Below are 8,299 nucleotides of genomic sequence, written 5' to 3'. Positions count from 1 at the left end.
TTGGCGACAATCGTTTCTTTCTTTTTTTTTTTAATGAATTTTCATTAAAAATTTTTCGAATTTTTCCTCCTTTTTAAAACTTTTATGACAGCTTCAATTTGCAGGTAAATTTGATTCACTTTCTCAATTAAAAATAAAATTGAAATTGGAAACTAAATGTATGGAAAATTAGAGTAAAAAGGTTCAGACCCCCCGGCGTGAACGACGACGAGACGTAATTTACCGTGACCGTAACCCTTTGCTCGATTCCTGGAAAACGAAGAAAAAAATGACAGAAAAAATTGATGGCAGCCATGCACTTGTCGTGGCAGCCAACACCTGCTTGAAGTGGCGAGCCCTACTCTAGGCAAACCGAAAGTTAACGTCTACTCTTGACGTTGATTGATTTTTTTAAATATACACTTGTTCTAGTCGTTTAATTTTGGGTGAGACTTTGTATTATTTCCTGAATAATATACGCATAATTTGCGAAACACAGAACAGGCGGAGCAGGACGCAGAAAAAAAAATGGATGCGCGCACACGCCTGCATGTTTAACAATCTCCAGATGTTAAGAATGAATATCTGAAGATTATAAGAATTTAACATCTCGAGATTATGTTTGGTAATATCTTCATATATTAGGAAAATATGATCGATTATACGCGATATAATATTTTTCGTTACGGGGTATTATTTTCAACTTGTAATATCCACTTCGTATATTCCATTTTTCTCAGTGACATGGCGATAAATATCTAACAAAATTATACAAAATTTATTTTAAAAACGCATGCAATTGTTGAGAAACAAGGACAATAAGCAAACTATGGCAAGAAGCTATCACCAATGACATAGTTACCTAATACTTAAAGATATATTACTTTTTTGATGCTGCTCTGCTACTCTTGATGAAAAGAGCGTTTCTATAGTGCTTTCTATAACGTATGCATATATACGTTATAATGATGAACTTGTAATATTATAATCATTTCTTTTATTCCAAACTTTCACTCGGATGAACCCGGTTATACATCATAGCGAAATAGCTTGGCCCATTTCTGACTATAAGCAGAGTCGATTTGAAACAATCTCTCACTTTTAAAAATTCTCTTCAAATTATTAACACTTTCTTTTAATTTAATGAATTTTCTCATTACACTTATTTATAATTACAACTTTTATGCTAATATACCATTTTCTAGTTGAATTAAGAAATGTTGTCTTTTTTGGCGTATCTCATTCTATTTACGAGAAACGTCGTATTAATTCCAATTTTAAGCATTTTAAAAAAAGAGTTAGATATCTGAAATCATCGAAACCCGTAGATTCCGAATTATTATGTTTTAGGCTGTTAACTATGAAATTAAAAAAAATCTACTTCTAAATTTTAATCCGAAAGCTTAACAAAAGACCCTTGGGTGTCGGCTACTCTGTTGATATAGCCCCTCTGTTTGTTATTTATGATCGAATTCATATTTCAATTTCAGCTCCTGTGCTTTTTATTTATGATAATATTTCTATATCAATTTCGAAAAGGAAATTTTAAAAAATTTAAAAGAACTACCATACCGAAAAGAATCTTTGAGTATATACTAAAAATTCTTTAGGTCAAAGAATCTCAGAGAAATTCTCCGCAGGCACTCAGGTAGATATTTTTAAAGATCCAGGAAGCTCGTTTAAATGGTCTTAAGGCTTTAAAATATCCTTTCCGAAATTGAAATAAGAATACGATCATAAATAACAAGCAGTTAGGCTATCTCAATAGAGTAGCCGACACTCAAGGGTACTTTGTTAAGCTTTTGGATTAAAATTTAGAAGTAGATTTTTTTTAATTTCATAGTTAACAGCCTAAAACATAATAATTCGGAATCTATGGGTTTCGATGACTTCAGATATCTAACTTTTTTTTTTTAATGCTTAAAATTGGAATTAATAGAACTTTTCTCGTAAATGGAATGAGGTACGCCAAAAAAGACATTAATATAAATTAATAGTTTGAAGAGAAATTTAAAAAGGGAGAGCGGATTAGCCACGACCAACTATTGTAAATAACTCTGCCCGCCCGGTACGTGACGAATACAAAAGGAACATTATATTACCGTCGCACCACTCTTAAAAGGACCACTAAAAGGATCTTGAAAAGGACCTAAGTCTCTCAAACTATCTCCGATCCACCTGGGTGAACCGTTCAGAAATCACGAGATTGAAGGGTGGGGGTCACTCGATGGGTGACTATTTCACCCGATGAAAAATGGTAGGCGGAAGTGAGTGAACACTGAAATTGGCGAGAGGAATTAGCGGGAAGTTGGAAAGTTAGCGCACAAATAGAATATAACTCGTGAAAACTTCGTTATAAAGAGGAAAATGAACAGTATAAAAAAAAAGTTATAGTCATTTTGGGTCAGTCTTTAAAATCTGCTAATTCATTGCTTGAAAGTAAAGCATTATATACACTCTACAAAACATTTTTAATTAAAATGTTGCCATGATAAAAAAAAAAAATAAAAAAGTATATGCGGAATTAGATACAAAAATAAAGAACAATTGCGCTCGGCTCATATCACATCATGCCTGGGGCGGGATGAGCCAGGCATTGGGGCAAGATAGGTCACTTAATTAAATGACTTATTATATATTATTTGTAATTAAGAGTCTTGTTAAGTTTGAGTATTTTGAAATGAAAACATATCTTAAACATAGCTTTCCAAAATTAACCGGAATATTTAAAGTATTTAACTTTAAAATGATGTAATCGTTAATCCTAACCTCTACCGTAACTAACACTACAAAGAGTAAATAGAAGAAAGAATTATATCCACATAACTTTTAATAATTTTCTTACAGAAACAAATATAGCAATTTTTCTACTTAACCATGTACATTATCTCAGTAAAAGATCAATTCTACAATACGTAAACTCCCAAATTTTAGACTGGTCTACTACAATTACTGCATGACACTGAATTTCATATATATATATTGGGGCATTAAACAATTTTTTTAACGTCTGCCGTATTTTTTAACCACAACCATTTTTTTCTCATTTTTGTAGCACTTTACAGGTTTTAAACCAAATTTATTTAATAAATACAGCAAGAAAACAGTGCTCTCTCTCTTCTGGTTGACAGTATCTCATATTTAGTGTTGCGAGATCAGTGGTATTTCCACTAGATTTAGGGCTTTTTGATCCTTCAGTAGGATTTTTAGTGGGACAAATTCATCAGTGGGAAACTTAGTGTTTATTTTCCTTCAGGGTTTTTAGAGTGGTTTTCATTGAATACCAATATATTTTCCAATTTTACTTCGAAAACAGACAAATAATTAGCAGTTCCATCTATCTGAAGGTCTGAGCAAGTGAGTCAGTGTAGACAGTCAGAATAAGTCATTAATCCCATTGGGTTATATAGTAAAATGGATTTATTCATGGCCAATCACGAACCATTCGAGGGAAGAAATAGAAATTCGCCCTTAGATTTGAAGCTAGCTTACTCGAATTATACACGAGATAACTATAGCGCATGTTTTCCATTCGCTGTATAATTTTATACCAAAGCATGAGCAAAATGGGCAAAATCCAACAAATTTCAATTTTTGATATCACAATTCTATTTGATTAATCTCGCCACAATTCTCTAGTCAAAATATTAAAATGCCACCTGTTCAGTCTAAACAAAAATATTTTCAGAAATATAAAAAGGAGTGAAAAGTCGAAGCACAATTTAGAGGTTAGTTTTTATTTTTGATGCAATGCTATTATTTTGTCGTAAAATCCAAGGAGGTTGTCAAAAAGTTATGTATCCAAATAATCCATTCAACAAATATATTTTCTGATAAGCTGTATGCTTATACAATTATAAATTCAAACTAAAATCATGAATCAATGAAAAAAGTATTTCATAAGTATTGGTACATAACAACTTGACAAATATTCAAACGTTTGTCCCCGAAGTTTTACTTTTTTCAAAACGACTTATATTTGAAGACAGAATTGGAACTAAGCTTTAAAAATATTATAATTAGATAAAACTATTCAGTCAGTCACAAATTTTTACAAAATATTAATAAAGCAAAAGTAAAAACTAAAGTCTGTATACACTGTGAAATATCGACAAGTAAAATTCCTATATAGTATTAGGAAAAAAATGTTTTCTTTATTAGGAATGTAAATATATTTCTAAAACAATTTTGAAACTTGTTATTAACGAGCTTTTTGAATATTTAGTCTCTTATTCCTCAGCATTTTGAAATAGTATGAATTACTAGTTGATTTTTTCTTCTTAGATTGGCTGAAGTCATTTCCCAGTGATAATGCTAGAGCATATTGCATTTATTGTGAAATGCATGTCGCAGCGCACAGATGAGGACTAGCAGATCCTGCAGCTACAAAAAACACAAGCGAAACTTGGGAAACGAAAAGTTTGGAACAAGTACTCCAAAAATGTTTAATTTCACAAAGACAGGGATTGAGGACAACAGAAAAAGAGCTGAGTTAAAAATTGCTGCTTTTGTTGCTGAACATTGCACTATTTGCACTGTTGATTACTTATGTGAAGTTATTCCACATTTAGATCCAAGCTCGGAAGCACATTCCAAAATAAAACTGCATCGTAGTAAATGTACAGGTTTGATTCTCAACGTTATTTCACCGTTCCTGTTAGATGATTTGATTGAAGATATAGGCGACTCTCATTATTCCCTTATCGATGAAACAACTACGGAAGACACCAAAAAAGTAATGTGTCTCATGATTCGGTATTTCAGCAAAAGTCGACGAAAAATACACACAATATTTTATCAATTGATTGAATTGAAATCGGGAACTGCAGAACACATTACAAATTGTCTGAAAAACAACTTGAAGATGACAAGCTACAGATGAAAAATCTTCTTGGTATCGGAATTAACGGGACAAATGCGATGGCTATGGTGAGCATAACTCAACGTCCTCAAAATTGACCAAAATTATCCCTCATCTGGTCACAATAAAATGCCTTTCGGATTCTTTACACAAGAGTGCTGAACACTCTTGTGATGTCCTCCCAAAAAATCTTGATTTCTTGGTCAAAGAAAGCCACTCATGGTTTTCCAAAAGCACTAAAAGAAATTTAGAATACGCGAAATTGCATGAAATAATTGCTGATTCTAATCCAAAAAAAATTGCAAAATTATCTGAAACATACATCTAGGTCAGAACGTGGTGAATCAGGCTTTAAAGCTGAAACTTTGTATCAAATGTATCGGTGCGTTGAGAATAAATTGTACCTGCATTTCTTGCGAAATTCTTTAAAGTGAGTAATCCTTTAAATAAGCTATTTCAATATGAGTCAGCCGAGCCATTGAAACTTCTTCGAGATTTAAATAATTTGCTTTACTCTACTTTGCAAAGCATAGTCGTTCCAGAGCAATTGGAAAAATCTGTCAAACAAGACTTGTGCAAATTTTCATTACAAGATCATCTGATGAGCGTTGATTGTATTTATTTTGGTTTCTACTTCAATCAGTTAAGCGTGAAATGCAATCCCGAGAATCAAGTCATTATTAAGCAGAGATGCAGAGACTTTCTAATGAAGCTTGCAGAAGAGTTGCAAAAAAGAGTACCAGCGAATATTAAAATCCTCGAGAAAGTCTGCATATTTATTCCTGAAATCGCTTCCGGACAGATAAAAAAAGACATTACAGAAGTCGCCTCCTTCTTTCAAAACATTTGCGTGTATATCGATGAAACTGTTAGAGAATGGAAACTTTTGCACCGCTTAGAATTACAGGATATCTCAACTTCAGACGAATGTTGGGCTAAAGTTAATGAGAATCGAGACGCGGGAGGAGCACCAAGATTCAAACACATCTCAAAACTGGCTCTATCTGTTCTCAGTTTACCATTTTCTAATGCGTCAGTCGAGAGATCCTTCTCCATTCTCAATATTATAAAGGATAAATTAAGAAATCGAATGTCAAAAAACTACTGATGCACTACTTAGAGTACGTTATCTTCTGTCAGGTACATGTGTAAACTTCGAACCGACCCAAAAAATGATTCGAATGTTCACAAGCAAACAAGTTTATGTTAGTGATTTTGTTGACGAAGTTTTAGATGCGGTGGTTGATGCAGTTGACTAGTGCATATTTACTATATATTTTATTAGAATATATAGCATACGATGTTGAATTTGAAATATATATAAAGATACATATTAATTAAAAATATTTATATGTGTTCCAATGATAGCCAAAGTGCAGACTTTTGAAGTGTTATTACTTATTACTCACTGTTCTTAAAGTATTAAATGTGTTTCATAAAAAAAATAGAATTTTTATTTTATTATCGCTATTAGAAGCAAGCAGTGGTAAAAAATTAATCAATTTAGTGTCTTATTAATTATTGCTTTTATTTATAGGGTGGCCCAAAATCAGTAGAACAAAGGAATGGAAGATTTGTACGATCATTTGGAGCAAATTTTTCCTCTTACATTTTCGCAGACTCTGAAATTCATCAAAGATCAAAAATTGTAAAGCCTTTTGGAAAAACCAAGGCCCCTGTTATTATCCCCTTGGTTTTTTTCAAAGGGACTTAAAATTTTTTATCTTTGCTGAATTTCAGAATTCGCAAACATGGAAGGAGGAAAATTGCCCCAAATGATCTTAGAATTCTTCCGTTTTTTTCCTTTACTGATTTGGGGCTACTCTGTATATTTGCGATTTTAAAAAACGCGCGCTAAATTGCAATGTATATTTGAAAATCAAATATTCTCATATATTCTCCGAGAAGAGAATATTCTCGAGAATTTTAGATCTTTAATTTTGTGTGTTTTTTTTTAGTGGGAAATCAGGCTCCATCTGAGGGGAAACCGCTTGAGTCATCTGGCAACACTGCTCGTATTATTTTATCGTACCTATAACAGTGCTGCTGTCATACTTTTTCTAAGAATTTTTTTCCACAAGATTAGTTTTTTAAAAGTTTACATCATAATTAACACCCTGCACAATCTGATAATATAAAACATTGCATCCTAACCTACTCATTGCTACACTAAGAGGTTAGGTTAATGCACAGGAAGAGGTGGCTCATTTCGCCCCATATGAAATTTTGTAGTCAAATCAAAATTTCACGTTTCTCGGTTTTACAATTATGTATAAATCTGTCGAAAACTTGAGGTCTAATAAATAAAATACCTAAATAACGACTGGATAACATATAATAATAAGAATACAGGTCTTAGAATTTTCATTTTCGTTTTTTCCAGACTTATTCAACATTAACCGAAAAATTTTGAAAAAAGAAGTTTGATAACGTTTTTCCTGATATTAATACAAAAAACATTTACAAAATAATTGATAACTTAAGAGAAAATTACGTGACTTATCTTATCCCCTATGGTCATCTCGCCCCACCCTACCCTAAGTTCATGTGAAGAACATTACTACTTTTCAGGTTATGGTGCGCTCTCTTAATTTCCAAAAAAAGAAAAAAAGTCAGGCGTTGCCAATAACTATATTATCGACAGCAGTTGTTTTCGAGCCGAAATTTTGCAATTACGTAATAACTGCTCTCCTACCAAGTTTCCCAAGTTATCAACTGTATTCGCCCTAACGAAAGAAATCTCTGAGTTTTCTTTAGCGAAATAGCTTGGCCCATTTGAGTCTATAAACAGAGTCGATTTGAAACAAAATAGTCTCGGAGATAGTTTGAGAGATTTGGGTGCTTTTCAAGATCCTTTTAGTGGTCCTTTTAAGAGTGGTGCGACGGTAATATAATGTTCCTTTTGTATTCGTCACGTACCGGGCGGGCAGAGTTACTAGGCAGTCTTATAAGTCCCTGAAAAATGAAACACGGAGACATTTTTTTGGCCAAAGCCGGTTTTATTTTTCAACGTACTCTCCTTTTAGGTCGATACAGCGAGTCCAACGATTTTCTAACTTTTTGATACCGTCTGAAAAGTACTCGATCGGAAGGTCTCCAAAATACGCCTCAGTTTCAGCTATGAGCTCCTCATTTGAGTAAAAATGCTTATCGGTGAGCCGTCTTTTCAGGTTAGGTAACAAGTAATAGTCGCTGGGGGCCAGGTCTGGTGAATACGGTGGCTGAGGAACCAATTCGAAGCCGATTTCATGCAATTTTGCTTGTCCAACTAAGCATTAATGAACAGGCGCATTGTCGTGATGATAAAGCGGTTTTTTCTTCTTCAAATGCGGTCATTTTTCGGCGATTTCGATTTTTAATCGGTCCAATAATGATGAATAGTATGCTCCGGTTATGGTTTTACCTTTTTTAAGATAGTCCACGAATATTATGCCATGTGCATCCCAAAATACGGAGGCC

This window comes from Belonocnema kinseyi, chromosome 3, assembly GCF_010883055.1.
Source record: "Belonocnema kinseyi isolate 2016_QV_RU_SX_M_011 chromosome 3, B_treatae_v1, whole genome shotgun sequence".
Lineage (NCBI taxonomy): Eukaryota > Metazoa > Arthropoda > Insecta > Hymenoptera > Cynipidae > Belonocnema > Belonocnema kinseyi.
Note: the sequence above shows the minus strand (reverse complement) of the source record.